Below are 18,248 nucleotides of genomic sequence, written 5' to 3'. Positions count from 1 at the left end.
TGGAGGTAGATCCTTCTCCTTTCTAGCTGCACAGGACTCGAAATGTCTCAGTCTTGAGCTACGGTCATATTAAATCTTCTGGGAAAAAAACGTAAAACTGGCCTTTCAATACATTAATATAGCATGTACCTTTTCCTTGGAAATTCCTTAGCACCAGGCTACCCTCTTGGTGTGGTATTGTCATTCATCTCTTTCCATAAAACAATAACTAAAGACATTTGCTTTATCTGCACAATTTGGTGTAATTTAACAAAACAAACCTGAGGAAAGGGGCAGGAGAAGAAACCCAAATATCTTGCAAAAGTAGTTTGCAGGCCTATTAGGTATCTGCTCCAACATGTTTTAAAGTTTAGCATTTGTCAATAACTGTCCAAGAAACTAGAGCCACTAGAACACTAGGTATCCTGTCCCAAAGAGTATTAAAATATATTTACCAGGCTGCTGCACAGGGTCAGTCTGGTCATGCTCCCAAAGATAGTCTGATCACTGTCAAGTGCGGAATGACAATGGGAAGGCCTGGGCAACACAAGATGTAGCGATGTGAGGCCTGGGGAAATTTCTGCTTTTCAGCAGTACACTTTAAATGAGCCTTGCTTTGGAGGTGAGAATAAGTGGCAGTTTACAGTAAAAGGGGGCTGCAGAGGGGAGCTGACTGAGGAGTGAGTGGCTCATTTCCATAGAGTACATCATCACACATGGAGCGATTCGCCAGTCACTGAGCCTAGGTGAGTGGGTGGCAGTTGTTGTAGGAAGGCAAATATAGTATTGGCGATTGGAAGGACCAAAAGTTTTTGATTAGGTAGCCTGGGGCATGATTGGAGTAATTTATGGATAATGGACATGGTCTTTCAAGGGTCTTGCTTTCAATTGTCTCTTTAACCAAGATCCAGTGCATTTACCTGCGGCTAAGTGTAATTTGGTTGTTACTTCTTAGGCTAAATTTGAGTCAAGCGACATGTGTCTGGACCCATCGCAATTTGGCAGGTGTCTTCTCATTTATTAAGGATATGTGACTTAAAATGTGACTTCGAATCTTTAAAAATGCAAAGCTCAGGGATTCTGAGGGATTCTGGGAGATTTATTTTGAAAATCAAACACCGCTTCCCCAACCTATTCCACATTGCTAGATTTAATTTCCTTGTAAGGGAAACCTGCATTGAGTCTGCTAAAATAAATCCCTCTTCTTTTGTTGCTTTATTTACTACTTGTCTGTTGAGTGAACTCCCATTGTAGCTTTTGGCAGTTTTTATTTACCTGGATACACATTCTTGTCCCTATTTAGCCATCTCATCTTTATATCTTTAAGTTAGTTCTTTCTTTTCATCTCTTAAAAATGAAGTTTGACAGTAGTTGCCGGGTTTAGGCATTCAGTTTGTGGGAAAGGTCTAGCTTCTGGTGCTCCTGCCACCCAACCTGTGTATGTCATCTGTGCCATTTCATCCTCTTATTTCTGCTTTCTGTTTACTGGAGTATTTTCAGGTCGCTCACCCGAACCAGCATAGATCCCTTTATTTTGATGTCCATGCCTGCTAAAACCAAATGCCTTAACCTTGACCTTCATTGGTGCGACTGGAGTATCAGGGAGTCACCTGAAGATCCATTGTATAGCTATGGGACAGTCTGTCTTAGAATTGTATTCATTCATTAATCTGGCAACATCGGTTTTGAAGAAATAGAGGCCTAGCATTTAAACCCCGTTTGACGTGTTGCATTTCCACATAATAGAGCTTAAAAAATATTTGCACTTATTTCATTAGGGCTATTATTTTTATTTGTAACCATCTCAGTGATGTACACATTAGAGAGGTAACTTCTTGGAAAGCTACTTCAACAGTGCCAGAAAATGATTAGTCAGTGGACACTTCTTATGATGTCACTTGCTGTGATACTACATCTTATGCAAATTAGAGGGGCCTCGCATGTTCCTATCCTGCCCGGGGGCCCACGAATCCTAGGACCGGCCCTGAGTGTACTAAACAATCCTCAACAACGACTTTTACCTGAACCACGACCTCATTAAACCCTACTGTACACGAACAACAACCACTTTAACTACGCCTTCCTAAACCAGAGATGTCAATTATTAAAAAATTAATCTTAAATGCAAGTTTAATTATATTAAAATAATTGCAATTAGGAACGGGAGGTCAGGTATTTCATTTTAATCACGCTGTGGATATATTGGACTTTATTTTAATTTACAGTGTTAGGCCAGTAGATGGCAGTGTTGGTTTGTTTTTCAGTGATGCTATCTTGACCTGTGCTCGATGCGAATGAGTGTCACAATTGAAATGGTTAATAAATGGTGGTTGGCCGTTTTTATAATATGTTTTAATTAAGTCAATAATTTTTACAAATGAAAATACGTCATGCAATCCGTTTAAAAAAACATTATCTGTGAGAACTTGCTTTTTTTACTATCGTTTTAATTAGTGCATTTTGTGTTATTTTTATTTTATTTAGTTAGAATTCTAGTCAACATTGAAAAAACAGATGATGGACTTATATTTTATTGTTTTTAAGCTTTGATTAGCGTCTTTTTGTAAGTTCGTCCGTATTTGAAATAAACGTTTATTTGATTGATAATTTAAAGATTAATAACTTAAAATTGTTTTATTAAAAAGACTTTGTTTAATTTAATTACATTTTTTGTTCTTGGTTTCAAACATGCGTTTAAGGGAATGGAGTGGTAGATATGGGTAGTATGGAAATTGATAATTTTTCGTGGATTAGTAAGTTGTTGTACGGAACGTAGTGGTTTGGCTTTGGTAGTGGTTTAGCCTTCGTGGTTTAGGCATTTGTTGTTAAAGTGGTAGTTGTTTAGTCAGTCGGAGAAGGCCGAGCAATCCTGACCCAGGCTATTGCCAATGGCAGGAATGTAGCAAAGTTCACAATAGGCTGCAGACTAGATATGACCGGCTCACTGGGCTGGACCATTGCATCATCAGTGGCACTCTGTCTCCACACCTGGTTGAAGTCCACCAGCTTTTCAGGGAAGTCCAGGCACCCCTTAAGGACACTGTAAGAACTGGGACCACCAGTTCTCCGGGGGTAGCTTGGCTCGAGCAGGAAGGCAGCCAGGGGCTTACGTGTAAAGCAGCTACTCAACACACGCATCCACTGAGACACGAAGTGGGCGCAATAATGGAGACCACACCAGTAGTTGTGTTTGAAAATCAAGATCTTTTATGTAGGCTTTAGATCAAATCAAATAATGCATTAGCAAATCGTTAGCATTTCATTAAAGTACCCCATTAAAACATTTCATGAACGCCTTTCAAAATGCATTTCCTGTAAAATGGTAAAACATTTCATTAAGTACTTTCAGTACAGCAGAAAACTCCAAATAACACAGCCTGTCGCGTTATACTATTCAGCAGGCTAGAAGGTAGTTTCATCAACCATGGATTAACCTGTAGGACGCAATCATAAGCATTTCCTCTTGTAAATATCAACAGTCTTGCAACCAAAATCAGACCATCAAAATAATACTGGAATGAATCAATAAGTGTCACAGTTCGGCCCCATCAGGAACTGTAGAAGCCCGCCCCTGCAAGAAATTCAGTACAGGGAAGTAGGTAGCCCTCTCCTCAGCAGGCTTGATAACATATAAACCGGCATGAGCAGTACAGGCAGCCCACGACAGTCACTAGTCAATGGCCTAGACGCTCTTATCATCCAGTGGGCCGAAAACAGTTAATTTCCGAACAGCCTACTTCGCCGGGCATGCACAGTTTTCAGGGCCCGACATACCTCGACACCCAATTAAGGCCTTCCAGTCACTCGAGGCACATTAGGGGCCTACTGGGCCCACTCTCGGTTCTCCCCAGGGGAGGGGCGACCGCGGGGCCTTACCCGGCCTTCCGCCCTCCTCCCCGGGGGGTTACCTGCTTCCTTCAGCCCTCCGGGGCCCTTGCGTTGGCTGGAGTCTTCCGCTGGTTGAGGGACTTCTCGCGGCCCGGCGCGGTGCAAGACGCTGCCACAGCGCACCGGCGCCAGGGGTGAGGAAACACACTGCGGGACCAAGCGGAGGGGCGTCTTCAGCTCCGGACCCCCTCCACGATGAGTTGCGGCCTGCTCCGGGTGCCGGCCTTGAGAGAAGGGCTGGTTCGGGGCAGCCAATGGCTGCGCGGCTTGGGCGGGGGCGCGGCCGATGACGCGGCGGCGCTCACGTGACAGGGGCCCAGGCAGGCCTCAGACCCAGTGCGGCCTGACAGACTTGATGCGGCGGCCCTCTCCTGGCACCGGGGGCCGCCGAGGGGGGGTCAACGTCGGCGCTGGACACAGCGCAGGGCAGTCGGCCACAGGACAGGCCGGAAGCGCCTCAGAGGCGTCGCGTGGGCGGCGCCAAAGCCGCGGGGACAAGGTCTCCTCAGGCGCCTCAAGGCGACAAGGTACAGCGCTTGGCGCCGAGGCAGGGAAGCGCTTAGGGGGCTTCACAGCGCTGGTCGCCGGCAGGGCGAGGGGTCGATTTCAGTGATCCCTAACACAGCGCTTGGCAAGTCAGTCAGCAGACAATGCTGGCAGTAGGGAAGGCAGCCTCACATGCAGCGCTAGACAGCGGAACAGAATATAGCGCTAATGAACACAGTTCAGCAGGGACTGCAGGCAGTTCAGTCAGGGGGAGACAGGTAGGGCCAGAGGGGCCCAGATGAAGGCAGGGAGTGCGCAGGGCAGCACAATCCAGTACCTGGTCGATCCCTCAGCAGTCTCTGGTCAAAGCAAGTAATGTTCTTGGCGCTTGGATGGTTCTGCACCCTTAGGTGTGTGTTTCTTGAAGAGGGGGGGGTTGAGTTGAAGGCTTGATGAGTTTTCCTCAGTCACTGCAGATGGACCCTGGGGTTCCCTACCGCTGGGCCAGATCAGGGGGCTAGTCTAGGACACCTCACTCAGCTTAAGAGGCAGCACCTAAATCCTGTCACTCCCAGTAGCATAGGTTCCTAACTAGGCCCTCCCGCCTAAAACTCCTGCGTGGGTTCCCCAGGTCAGTGATGCCCCAACTGACTAGAAAAAGTTCCCTCCCTTGCTTAAGTATGCCCAGGTCAGGTGACCACTCTCTAAGGCGGCAAAAATCAGCTCCGCCTTTCTTCTGGAAGGTTCCAGGAGCTTTCCCACTCTACCTATGGACAGGGGATGGGTGGCTGGCTTTGCAACATTGTATGGGGATCCAGCCAGCTCCTGGCAACTAGGGTGCTACACTAAAAAGACCACGCTGCAGTAGCAGGGGCCAGTGGCAGCCATGTTTAAGTAGAGAGCACCTGCACCCTAACATGGATTAGCCATGGAAAAGGTGCCCGAAGACCTAAGGGCCAACAAAAAGATGGTGGGAAAAATGAGGCAAGGGCAAAAAAAACACAGGGAAAGACCACCCTAGGGCTGACAGGTCTAACAGACACCCTTCAACAGCACTTACCTTTTGGTGAGAGGGCAGACTCGGCTCTTGTTGCACTTTAAGGACAGCAGGGCGCCAGCCCAGTTGTTTGGATTCTCCAAAATCCCGTACCAGCCCCATTCTAGCCCCGCTCTGCCTTTCCTCCATCTGTTGCTATGGTAAAGGCTAGCAACCACGTCCTTTTTTTTGCCCAGCCATCACAGCCAACAGACTCTCCAATCCTTTCATGACCACGGATGCGGTTCCCAAAAGCCCTTCGGGACCCAAGACCAACAACCAACCAATACTGCCATGCCACTGGCAGCTGCAGCCTCAAAACCCTTTTAGTTTGCACTCTCACCATCCCAGGCAACCAGTTGATGGCAGAGGAAGGAGCCACCTGCCCCAATGGCTGTCCATAACCTCGAACAAATGAGCGCTTCAACTTGTGCAGCGGGGTTAAACCCTACTATTCACAGAAACCCCACCATCCGCAGCATGGCCTTTCCCTGTCGTGTCAGGAATTACAGGCTCTTTTGGAGTGATCAGGAAGGTGCTTTCTTCTGTAGCACTTGTTCACCAAAAAAAACTAATTTAGGTGTATTTTGTCTAATTTCTCTGTCCCCTCCAGAGGAATCCACAAACCCTGGGTACCTTTAAAATCCTCAGGATTTTGGAAAAAAGACGCAAAATTAGCATGGATATCTTGTGTGGACAAATAATTATAGGGGCCTAAGGGTGAACTACCACAAATAGCCATAAAAAGGCTGGCACAAAGGGGAGGCTTAGCAGTGAAAGGGTTGAAATAAACCATTTTATTCCAAAAAAAGAGTGTTTGAATCATTAACACTCTCCAGAACATAAAATACAGCCATAGAACCAACGCCGCACTACAGCTGAAGAGCATACAGCTCCAGCTCGGAGCACTTTAAAAATAATAGCAAGCTATTCTTGTGTCATGCATTTAATGACCCATGAAACATAGCGGCCCATTAGGATGTAGGGTGGATCGCCACCGCCATGCGGGCGGTGGCGATCCGCCCTACATCCTAGCCCGCCCGCCACCTATTTCCCCCGTCACATTAGTATGGCGGGGGGGAACCGCAGCGGACGGGAAGACCGTCTGCCACTTTTCCGCCTGGGCAATGAGTTGACCGGGCAGAAAAGGGTTTCATATGGTGGCGGTGTCTGCTAGACACCGCCATCCATATCAGGATGCAGGCGGGAGGGTGCCTTTCCGTGGCGGAAAGGCATGAGGTGTTAGTGCCAGGATGGTGGGGGTTGGCACATGGGGGTACCTATGGTACCCCCCAGCAGTTCCATGCAAAACATGGCAGGCACCGCGCAGTGCCTGCCATGTTGTGCATGGAAGTGCACAACATGCCTTCCTGCCATTGTGGCGGGCGGTGGTTTCAAGAAGTATGTCTCTTGGAACAGTGTTATCAGTGAGCCAATCTACAGTAAAAGGGAGAAAATGGTAACTCTTTGGTCCTGAAGAAGGTGAATTTAATTTATGCTTCACCGAAACATACGTAGGCCAGTGATACCCATCTGAAGGTCCTACTCAAGGATTAAGCCAAAAAGAAGAACTAGCCAATTTTTAAATTGATGGACTTGCTTGGGCTTTCGAATTGTGGAATCTTATGACAAAGAGCTAACAGGAACAAGGAGTAGGCCTTTTGATTCAGATGTGTTTTTATTGTGATTTTGTTTGTGTGGTATGTTATTTGGTATGAAAGAGTAGAATGAAAGGTGAGAATGGAAAATGATGGAGATAAATTGGGGTTTGTTCAAAAACAAATTACTGTTTAGAAAAGATTAAAGATGTCCTCTTCTAATTTGAAAGAATAATGTGAATATGTATCATAATGTTTGCAATAAATACCAAAAAAAAGTGTGACAAAAATATATATACAAAAAAAGTTAAATATATTTTTTGATAAATAACACAAACTCAATACATGATTCATTTTAGTGTATAGTTTTTATGCTGTAACATAAATGTCCTGTGTAGAGTCATTACCATTTGAGAAGTAATACAGGCCGGATAAGAGGTTTCTTGTATTTATTTCCTCCCACGCCTCTTAGGCCTTAACTAAATAGGGGATCACCTTTACGCTTAAATGGCTCCCCAGACAGAAGCCATCCGATCGCAGGCAGGAGCCTGCTCTTTTGTTTTTTCTCTCACCCCGTGGGAGCAGCTTTTGTGTCTGCTACCACCAGGTGTAAGCAAAGTTGCGTTCACTGCATGGGACAGTGCGGGGAAGGAACTAGGGACCAGATGTTACCGATTCGCTATTTAGAAATCGGTATTTTCATATGTAGGTAAAGATTCGGTAGAAAATACCGAATCCTTAATATTCCTTATTACCGAATACGTAATTGAGATTCGGTAATAAGGAATACCTACCCATTCATTTCTATGGGTTTGGAGGCCCATAGGAATGAATGTGAAGACATTCACCATTAGCGATACGGTATTACCTAATCGCTAATAGCGGGAGCACTTTCAAGTGTGCCAGGGTGTCAAAAGGACACCCTGTTGCACCCCTGAAATGTGCATGTGTGCACATGTGGCACACATACATGCCCTAAGGGCATGAATGTGTGCCACATGGCACTTAACAAAAAACAAAAAAGTGATTTTTTTAAAGGAAATCGGTAATTACCACCAACTTGAAGTTGGTGGTAAGTACCGATTTCTTAAGGCTCAAAAGCACTCTTTAATGTGCTTCCTACATTGCATTTAAGGAATCGGTATTACCGATTCCTTAAATGCAAGAGCAATAAGGAATCAGTATTTAACAATTCCTTATATACCGATTTCTTACCTACATTAGGAATGGCTAAATACCGGTCGGTAACGCTGAAATTTACATCAATTTCGGCGTTACCGACCGGTATTTAGCCACCTACATCTGGCCTTAGGTTTGTATTACCTGCCAACACTATCCCGGGCAGGGAACAAGACAGTGTCCTGCGATAAGGGGTCCCCGGAACACTGTTTCTCTTTGGGCCCCAGGGCTGGGGTATCTGGAGCTGCTATATGGCTCAGCGAGGGGGAGCCCACTCCCCCTCCCCAAGACAAAATGTATTACTTTTTTACATCGGGAAGAGAAGCATTGTAAGATGTGCATGCTAGTGGGTAAAAACTCCATTGATTTGGTGGCAAATTTTTTATATTTAGGTGAAATCTGAATTGGGAACCCCAACTTGAAAAATCACATATGTCATTAATCTAGTTGACTGCAGGTATAGTCAAGATTTACAGATGGACATCTTCCAGATGGGTGGCCCCAGCCATAGATATTTGTATCATCAAGGCTCTCGGGCTGTATTGTATCGGGCAGAATTGAGGGGATGTATGAACACTAACACCTTGTTAATAGTTGAGCACAGGTTTGTTAAATCTCTATTGTTGATGTTGATTTTATCGCAGCTGCAGAAGCTAGTCTTAGAAGATTCACTATCAGGGGTTACAATGAGGTTTTTTTGAATGTCACCCTTAATAGGGTGAAAAATATTCCTAGAGAAACCCTGTTATAAAGGATAAGAAGGATGTAGACAAGATGGCGGATACTAAATTCAGGATGATAATTCATTGGCATCATCCGAAAAAGTTAAGGGAAATCCTAAAGAAAAACTGGCACATCCTCAAAACAGATTATGTTATTAGTTCAGATATTCCCGCAACCCTGATGATAACCTTTAGAAAGGCAAGATCACTGAGGGATAGCCTTGTACAGAGCCATTTTGAAACAAAGCCGAACACAGGGGGAACCCTAAGGGATCTTAGAGGTTTCTATCCTTGCGGGAAATGCAAGGCCTGTGCGGGTAGTACAAGAACACTTATATACAGGGTGCCAGACCTAAAGCAGCAAAGGATTATAAAGAAGTTTCTGACATGTATCACGACGTAGGTAGTGTACTGTCTAGAATGTCCTTGCAGACTGAGGTATGTTGGCAGTACCATCCACCCCATAAAAATAAGAGTATTAGAACATATGAGGGCAATAGCTAAAAAAGATGACATCTACCCAGTCGCAAGACATTTTGCAGAGAAACATTGCAGTGACAGGGAACTGTTATAATACTTTGGCTTAGATCAGGTACCCAACAGTGTGAGGGGAGGTGATACGATTAAGAAGCTACGGACATTGGAATCGAGGTATATAATTGATTTAGAGACCAAGGCCCCAAAAGGAATGAATATAGGGGAGGAGTTAGCTATACATCTTGGTGACTAAAATATCCACTTAAGAAGTGAATTCAAGATAACATGAAGGATAACCGAAATGAAAATGTATGTCTGTGCAATGTTTCTCATTGAACTGCTTTAAGGAATAATTTCATTAATTCTTAGAATCTGAATGGTTTTTGGATCTGTCATTGGTGTACAAAGTAACTGATAGCGGGTGGGAGGTTGGCCGAAACACTGCGGTATTATGTTATGATTAGCTGCCATTGGGTGTTAAAGATATGTTAGAAATATTAAGCCGATACACGGCTAAATGTCATAACGATAAATGTGCAGCTACTATGCCGAAATACAGCTTTATAATGGAGATAACCGACCTGCTTTGCTAAACTCTACCATGCGAGGTTTCATTTTATATTCCCAATGAGGGGCAATGAAATTGCAATATGAGTCTGTATAGCAAAGTTGATTAGGCAACACGATTATAACAGACCACAATGTAGGGTACTGAGACATTTTGAAAATATGTGTTCCAGTATGGCGCTCAAATGCACACGGGATACGATGGTCCATCGTTGCTTACAATGACAATACATCATGTGATTAATCTGTGGTTTTTAAAAACTGTTGTCTCTTGGCACGAAACGAGAAAACATTAGATTAAGGCGTAAGTCGAAACGCGTCATGTTGGCTGTACGAATTAAAGAAATTTGAAAGACAAAGACCCCTGTGAGTGCTTTTCTCCTAACTGACAAAAGGAAGGGAAGCGGAGCAAGTATATATAAGTACCACAGTTTCCACTCGAACTACCAAGCTCTTACAGGTGGGTGTCAGGAACAGTTGCCAGATCCACAGGAGCGAAGATGAATCCCCCAACTTCCAAAAAGCAGCCCTTAAAGGAGAACCTTGAACTCGCTCCAAGATGCTGCTCTCTAAAAGTATGGGGGAATAAAACCACGGAGTGTCCACCACTCTCCCCATAGGATGAGGATTGAGGTTGTGTAGAATGGCAGCCAGAGAACGTAGATACTAGAAGGAAAGAACAATAAGCACCCTTAATTCCTATGCAAGGTTATAAAACACTCTAAACATTGAGCTGTGATTATTGTTACCTCACACTCACCAGTGCTCGTTTTGAATAATTCCTTGAAGTGGAGGGCCTTTAAGAATTCAAGAACCTCCTGGTCAATGGCTGGAATGCAGGTAGGATAACGATAGGATATCCAGAGGTCAAATTGGAGAGACCTACACACACACTCAGTCACCATTCATACAATAGACACTGTGGGGGAAGGGTAAAGAAATCTTAACAAGAAAGTATAGGGGGCTGAGGTGTTCCGACCGGCCAGCTTAGGATATGCGTGGCGGAGCAGATACACGCTCACGAAGGTGTGCCGTCCGGCTCCACGGGGGAGTGTAGAGCGGAACAGCGACTCCCTTGTAGACAGGAACGGGATCTGAGGTGTTCCGCCCGGCCCTGACAGCCACAACAGGGCGGAGCAGAGACACACTCGCCGAGGTGTGCCGTCCGGCTCCACGGGGGGAAGTAGAGCGGAACAGCGACTCCCTCACAGGGGAACAACAGAAATGTTAAATAGCAAGTATAAAAAAGCTGTGAGCCTTACAGAGACCAGGATAGAAGACGCAGTCTAAGGAAGGGTACAGTAAGGCGGCACGTAACAAATAAGGGAGGGGGGAATGCAGCCAAGGGGGAGATGCTGCCACGAAATAAATACCGCTACACCACAGGAAGGAACCGACACCAAGGGGAGCGGGGTCAGGAGCCAGGGCAGCGGGAAGGACTCTCGAAGACGCCACAGGAGCTTGCTTCGGCGGGACTGGAACAACACGGAAGTGGAAGGGGGCGTGGTCAAGGAACGAGCCAGTAAGCCAAGCGTCAGGCTACGTGCGAGGCGTTCCTTTAGAGGGATAAGGGATCGTGTGTAAAGTGCCCTTCCTTGTTCTGTGATCTGACCCTAATCACAGCTCAAGGTCTCCTTCTTCTCCCTCGAAACCTAACAGTGGGTGCTTAGGCTTGATAGTTGCCTCACAACAATTCACAAACTCACAGTTCAAAAATGAACAATCCAGACCACTCCAAAGGGTTCTCCATCAGCGATTTAATAATTTGTCAAAAAGACACGTTTCGGAGACAATGCCTTTATCAATGTTGGCTAAAATGAAGGCTGATAAGTTCAAGTCTTTTAAATGCATCCTGAACGCTCCTGATTGGAGAATGACATGTGGCAACTGAAAGAGGACTGCAACAATCATCATAAAATACTCAATTCTTCCATGGCCATTCCAGCATATAAATCATGTATTTGTTGTTCCAGTACTCATAAAACATGAACTTGTAAATCTGTAAAGTAAAAAAACAAGTGTTTAAATACGCAATTCACCTAAAATAGGTACGAGTCATGGTAAGTTGGTACAGTTGTGGCCAAAGCTAAGCAGTTCTCCCACAAATTACACCCCAGTGGGCTGCCACATTTAATTCCATAGGAGTCCATGTACTTCATAATAAATATAAATATATATATATATATATATAGCTATAGCTATATTTATTCCCTTCTCCTCACACCGAGTATGATGAATTTTTACAAATGCACGTAAAATTCCTCATCTTGATTTAAACCTTTTGGAGTAAGAGTTCTCATCGATAATATAGACCATGATTCTTTTTGTCATAAAAGTTTTTCCCGATTGCCACCTCTTTCTAATGCTGGTATTTGTTCAATAGCATAATACTGTGGATCATCCCAGTTGCAAGTCATAAACAGTGTGAAAGAATGATTTCAACATCCAAAATATGCAACACGTAGTTTAAAAGCAAAAATGGGGCTTTAACTTTAAGCAGAAAATAAGAAATAAAAGCAGAATGGAAAGAACCCTGCTCTTTAGAGGGCTTTAAAATGAAATGAAGCGCATTAACAACAATAAAGGAAACGTGAAGGCGTATACAAAGAACTGGGATGGATAGAAAATGACATGCCTGAAAAATTAAAAAATAATAATTTTGCAAAACATTTTATATTTCTATTTAAATGACATTTGCACATAAGTACCTTGGCACTTTAACTGAGCTTGTGACACCCTGTAGAAATGGCTCACTGTCACTCCATTATTTCCATGACTACATGTTCCAGCATGCAATGGGGCACAACAGGAAGGGAAATGAGTACTGGAAATAAATAATGCCCAAGGTCAAATGTTGCATATCCCGTGATCAAGGTCCGAGGAGAGGACCGGAACACGTTGGGCATTGTAATTGTTCTTGCACAAATAAAGTAAAATTGTAGCAGATTGCCTGTCAATGCGTTGCTAATTAATAGCAAGGAGGAGAGAATATTAACCGGCTTGGCCCTGCCAGTGGACACGCACCATCTACATGGAGAGTGCTGTATCCGACCTGAGAGACCAAAATGGAATGGATATATATGCACACACATACACTGTAAATAAATGTGGATGTGTTTTTAAAATTGCACGCTTGCTGATGGCCAGATCCTTTGGCCTCGCCAATGCTTGTTTTAAAAAGGTAATTTCCTCCATTATATATTTACTAAGTAAACGATAGTTACATTGACGATGGTTGGTTGTGTTGACCTTGTATTAAACTTCAGAATGGTGTATTTATAAGAGCAAAATGTAAAATGACAATACTACTTCATATGAACATATTAAATATTTTATTTTCAAGAAGTTAACAAAGTGTATTTTTTTTCTTTCAGCTCTCTGGATTATACAGCTGGATTACTCATTCAGTGTGCCGGTAGAGTTGAAAATGCACCAGGAAACCGAAATGTCTTATTTTTGTATATGAAGCAAAATAGATCCATATGTAATATTATTTTAAGAAATAAAAAATGAAATATTGGTGGTACTGTATGAATTCCTTTCTAGTTTTATTGCTGTGAAGCACTACAGTCTAAAAAAGTAAACTATTACTTTAGTCATGCAAGTCTTCTTGAGCTTTCTGAGCAAGTTCTTGTGGCAGAATGAGGCTGTGGTGGAGGAACTCTATGTTCCTGACATACTGTTATGATGTCACCAGATAAAGTAGTAATATGCAAAGGAGGGCACTACTATTGCAAAGTACAGAGGAGAAGCAGGAAAAATAAGCAACAATTAATAATAGGATTTTCACTGGTGGCCCGGTGAACGGTTTCAGAATTTGCGCAGCACTCTCAGACTCTGAAGTACACAAGATTGGAGGCTCAGATGTCATGGAGTGAGGAAAAGAGATATTGGCACACAAGTTCATGGGGACGGTGGCCAGGGATCAAATCTGAATTATCTTATGCCGATTTGAAGAGCCCGCATATTACCTTAGCAGGTATTCTGGCAGTTGAGAAGAAGCAAGATATGGACCTTTATGAAGTGTTTTATTGGAAGCGCCATCTTTCAGTATTTTTCAGGATTGGAGGAGAGAGCTGACAGCTCTGATGTGGTAAGGTAGCTTATTCCAAGCTTTGTGGGCAACAGGAGAATCTGCGACCTACGACTTTGGCTCACTTGTTGAGGTAGTCCGGCCCTCGGTTTTGTAAAGTTTTGTAGATGTGTGTGAGGAGTTTAAATAGAGAGCACTTGTGGGTTGGTAGCCAGTAGAGGTCTTTGAGGTGGATGGCTATATGAGCACAGTGTGGTAGGTTGAGTGAGAGTCTGGGGGCTGTGTTCTTTACTACTTGCAGTATTTTTGTGAGCTGGGCTATCGTGCCTACATGGAGGATTTTGCTGAAGTCAAGCCTGCTAGTTAAAAGGGCTTGCGTTACAAATCTGGGGGTGTCCAAAAGGATATAACCACAAAATCCGAATTCTTGGATAAAGGACCTAGCCGGAAACAAGGAAGCTTCCCGCTCAGAGTCAGGACAAATGATAAGGAAGGAAAAATGTCCTTTCTTGAGTCCCCTCACTCACCAGGGTTTCCCCACGGTGACATGCTTCATCATAGGGGCCATCTCAAACCACTGCGGGTTGAGGCTTGCTACGACTTGCGACACTACGTAGGAGCACTATTTTGTGAGTGACTATGTGTAGTGCGGGATGTGGGTGGAGTGGTGTGTTAAAAATATCCAACTAGTGGGCGAATTTTAACTTTATTCTGGCTCCTAGTCGATATGTTAAAAAAGCGGGGTTGGTCTCTAGGGTTCCTGTCTGCAATGGGTCAGGGGTCCCTAGTGGACGTCAACTAGTTTCAAGCTACCCCAGTGCTCTTCTTCAGGACAAACAGGGTCCAGCCCTGTGTGTACCACTCCTAAAAGTGACCTAAATTGAGGAACAAATAATAGTAATGCTGCAAAATTAAAGCGAGATTAATACATACGATGCATTGATCACATAGTATCTGTAAATAGAAATGACACAATTATCACGTACAACCTACTCCTTGTGGTGTAGGTTAATTTTTGAAAACGCAATGTAACAGTTCACTCATCCAAAGTGGGTGTGTATCCTCTAAAACAATCACACGCTTTGTTAGACTAGTTTAAAAAACATACACACTCATAGTTGAGCCCAAGAATTGTGACACCGTCATCAAATGCCTGGTACAGGTTTACCAAATTAAAAAGAGTCACCACGTGACATTACCCGCAAGGAATATGACTGACTCACCACAGGTGTATTAAATTACTACCGTTCCCATGTCCGGTCTCACCATGTTAGTGACACAAAAGCGTATAAGATGCTTGTATATGCCTCTTATAATGTGCGATCACTAGCAGAGACGCAATTGCCCGGTCTCACCATCTTTGTGACACACATCACTATTAAACTGCCTCTTATAATGTGCGATCAACAGTAGAAAAAAAACCAGTAGGAAAAAACAGTGGTTACGCAACACGAATAACACAACGAACAAACATTCAAGGATGCATGGTTGAATACGCCTCTTGAAATGCGTGATAAACAGACAAAACAACGAAAAAAACGAATGTATGACGTTACAACGAATTCCGTTGCAACGCATGCCTTTACCACGCATGCGTTACAACGGAATTCGTTTACCACGCATAACATTTACCTCCATTGCTTGCGTGGTGACGTCATACGTCGTTAAGAGAAAGCGGAAGTTTATTTTCCGTTTTCTCTTAAACGACGCTGATAAAATACATAACCCGACGTGACATCAGGTGAGTTTTTGTATTGGGGGGGAGACCCCCCCCAAGCCCCCCTTTTTTTACTTTTTACCTTTACCACATATACCTTTACTACAATCCTCGTAGTAAAGGTATGCGTGGTAAAGGCTTTCGTGGTAACCACGCATGCGTTGTACTGCATGCGTGGTTAATGATTTCGTGGAAACGGCTTCGTTGTAATGGCCGTTTCCCGAAAAAAAACACATAAATAGAGACAAATAACATACTGATTAAATGGCAACTATGCGCGTCATGGTCTCAGAGGGGCTTGAGAGGTTCGATCTCGAACGCTATAGAGGGAAGACGCAAACAAAGTGTTGTTGAATGCTTCATTTTTAAAGTAAAACGAGGTGGGCGAGCTTTGGTGGTCTCCGCTGGCTGCCCTGTCCGTTCCTGTGAAGAGAACCCACTTACTTGGAGAAAATATCCTCTCAGGCTTGTTAACCTGCTTTCCCTCGCAACCGCATATTAGCGAGTCTTTCCCAGGTGCAGGTTTTTATCGTAAGTGTTTCCGCCTAGTCATACAATGAGGACTAGTGCGGTAACCTTCACAAAATGGCCACCGCTTTTGGCTAGATTAGACAACCTTTTTGGGAGTATGAAAATGTGTTGATATTTCAGTGCCAGTCAAAGGGATAACGAAAAATGCTCAAAAAACCATATGTGTTGGTGCGAGAGTTAAGGGAGGCTAACCCAATATGTGCCTAGCCTTGAATAACGGGTTGTAAATACCCTGAACTGTCTGGGTGTAAGGTTATTACATAGAGGGAGAGGGAACAGTACGTCCATTAAGACAAACACAGTGTGCCTAGTCATGTATTTGGGATAGAGGCAGGCTATTGTAACCTCTATTGATTATGGGATACTCATTTATGAATGGCTACTGCTACTAAACCACATGTTTTTTTTGGTGTATCAGGGTACTGTATGGTGCAACAATACCTAAAAAAGCCACTTTTTTTAGTTTGTGGGTTAATTATGGAACGGAGATGCACTTGCTACAGTGGTAGCTTAGTTGTGTTAGACACATCTGTTCTCTCTGATTTTATCTCGAGAACTGACCCCACGGAACACTGTCGTTTAGACCTTGGCTATCGGTACGCAATTTGAAAACCGAGCGTTGTTCTTTCTCAAGTAGTGTTTGTTCAAGGTTGTCATTGCATTTGATATGTTCAAGGACTACCCATTTCCTGTCGTTGGGTGTGTGTTGCTTCTCAATAAAGTGCAGTGTCATTTTTGTTGTTGCCCGCTTGCACCTGATGTTACTGCGGTGCTCCACAACCCTGGTACTTACTTTCCTTGTGGTCATACCTACGTAATGAAGGTTGCAGGTACAGGTGATCAAGTAAACTACTCCTGTAGTGTTGCAGTTGGTTAAACTGCGTAATTCCCAGGTCATTTGATTGCAGAATGTCACCTTTTTAGTGGGAGAAGTCAGGTGGCAAACACTACAGTTGCTGCATGGATAGTGTCCGGTAAGTAAAGCTTGTAGGGTTTTTTGTCCATCTGGTTTGGTGTCATTTTTGGGTCGTGTGTGGACAAAATTGTTTTTTAGGTTTTTCCCTTTTCTGTGGCTAAACATTGGTCTAGGTTTGCACTGTTCAGTGTCCGCCAGTGTTTCTTGATGATCTTGGTCACCTTGTTTAACGCAATATTATAAGTGGTTATACAGATTGGTCTCTTGACTTGTACGGTATTTCCTTTTTGTCTGGGTTCCAGGAGAGCTTCTTTGTCATTATTTGCTGCTCTTTTTTTGGCTGTTGACATTAGATGTTTTGGATAATGTCTCTCTTTTAGTTTTTCTGATGGGTCTCTTGCTTGGGTGTTATAGTCTTCTTTTTCTGTACAATTACGTCTGAGACGCAGGAATTGTCTGAAAGGTAAGTTGTACTTCAGTTGCTTTGGGTGGATGTGTCGTAGATTAAAAGACAGTTCCTAGCTGTCGGTTTAAAATGCGTGGTTGTAGTAAAAACCCCTTGTTTCGCCGTGATGTTTAGTTCCAGGAAGACCAAACCGGGCCTACTCATGGTGTGAGTAAACTTTAGAAAAGGGTCCTGTAGGTTCAACCAGTTGATGAATTCCATGGCCTCAGACTCATTACTTTCCCAGATCACAAGCACATCATTGTATGATGGGTCGTAGGAAAGCGTCAGCAAATTTTGAGAGTGGTTCCAGGATAGACCCAATGCCTGACACTATTGGTCTTCCTGGTGGATTTTCCATTGATTTATGGATTTTTGGAATGGTGTTAAAGTAAGAAATCGTAGGGTTGTTGTTTTCCAGAAAATCTGCTTCTTTCTTATTTATCCAGTTGTTCGCTGTTGATTCTTCCACCATATAGCCGATTTCTACGCGTAGGCGTTCCGTGGGGTCTTCCTTGATTTTGGTGTAATTTCTTTCGTCCGCCAATAGTTGTAGGCACACTTCACGATATGCAGTAGTGTTTTGTAGCATTATGGCGCCGCCTTTGTCTGCTGGTTTTCTAGTAACTTTTTTCTCCATTGCCAATTGTTGTATGGCCTTGTGTTCTTTTTTG

General features: G+C 43.8%; 1 protein-coding gene across 1 annotated transcript in view; it reads left to right on the top strand.

Moving 5' to 3' along the window:
- Window positions 1-13,463, top strand: part of CFAP91 (cilia and flagella associated protein 91) — a 449,409-nt gene extending 435,946 nt beyond the window's left edge. The window contains exon 18 of the mRNA XM_078656654.1: window positions 13,307-13,463. The gene's annotated coding sequence lies outside the window, so the exon portion shown is untranslated. The remainder of the gene's footprint in view (window positions 1-13,306) is intronic.
- The last annotated feature ends 4,785 nt before the right edge of the window (window positions 13,464-18,248 follow it).

The sequence above is a fragment of the Lissotriton helveticus genome, chromosome 8 (genome assembly GCF_964261635.1).
Source record: "Lissotriton helveticus chromosome 8, aLisHel1.1, whole genome shotgun sequence".
NCBI lineage: Eukaryota > Metazoa > Chordata > Amphibia > Caudata > Salamandridae > Lissotriton > Lissotriton helveticus.
Note: the sequence above shows the minus strand (reverse complement) of the source record. Positions and strands in the feature narration are given on the sequence as shown.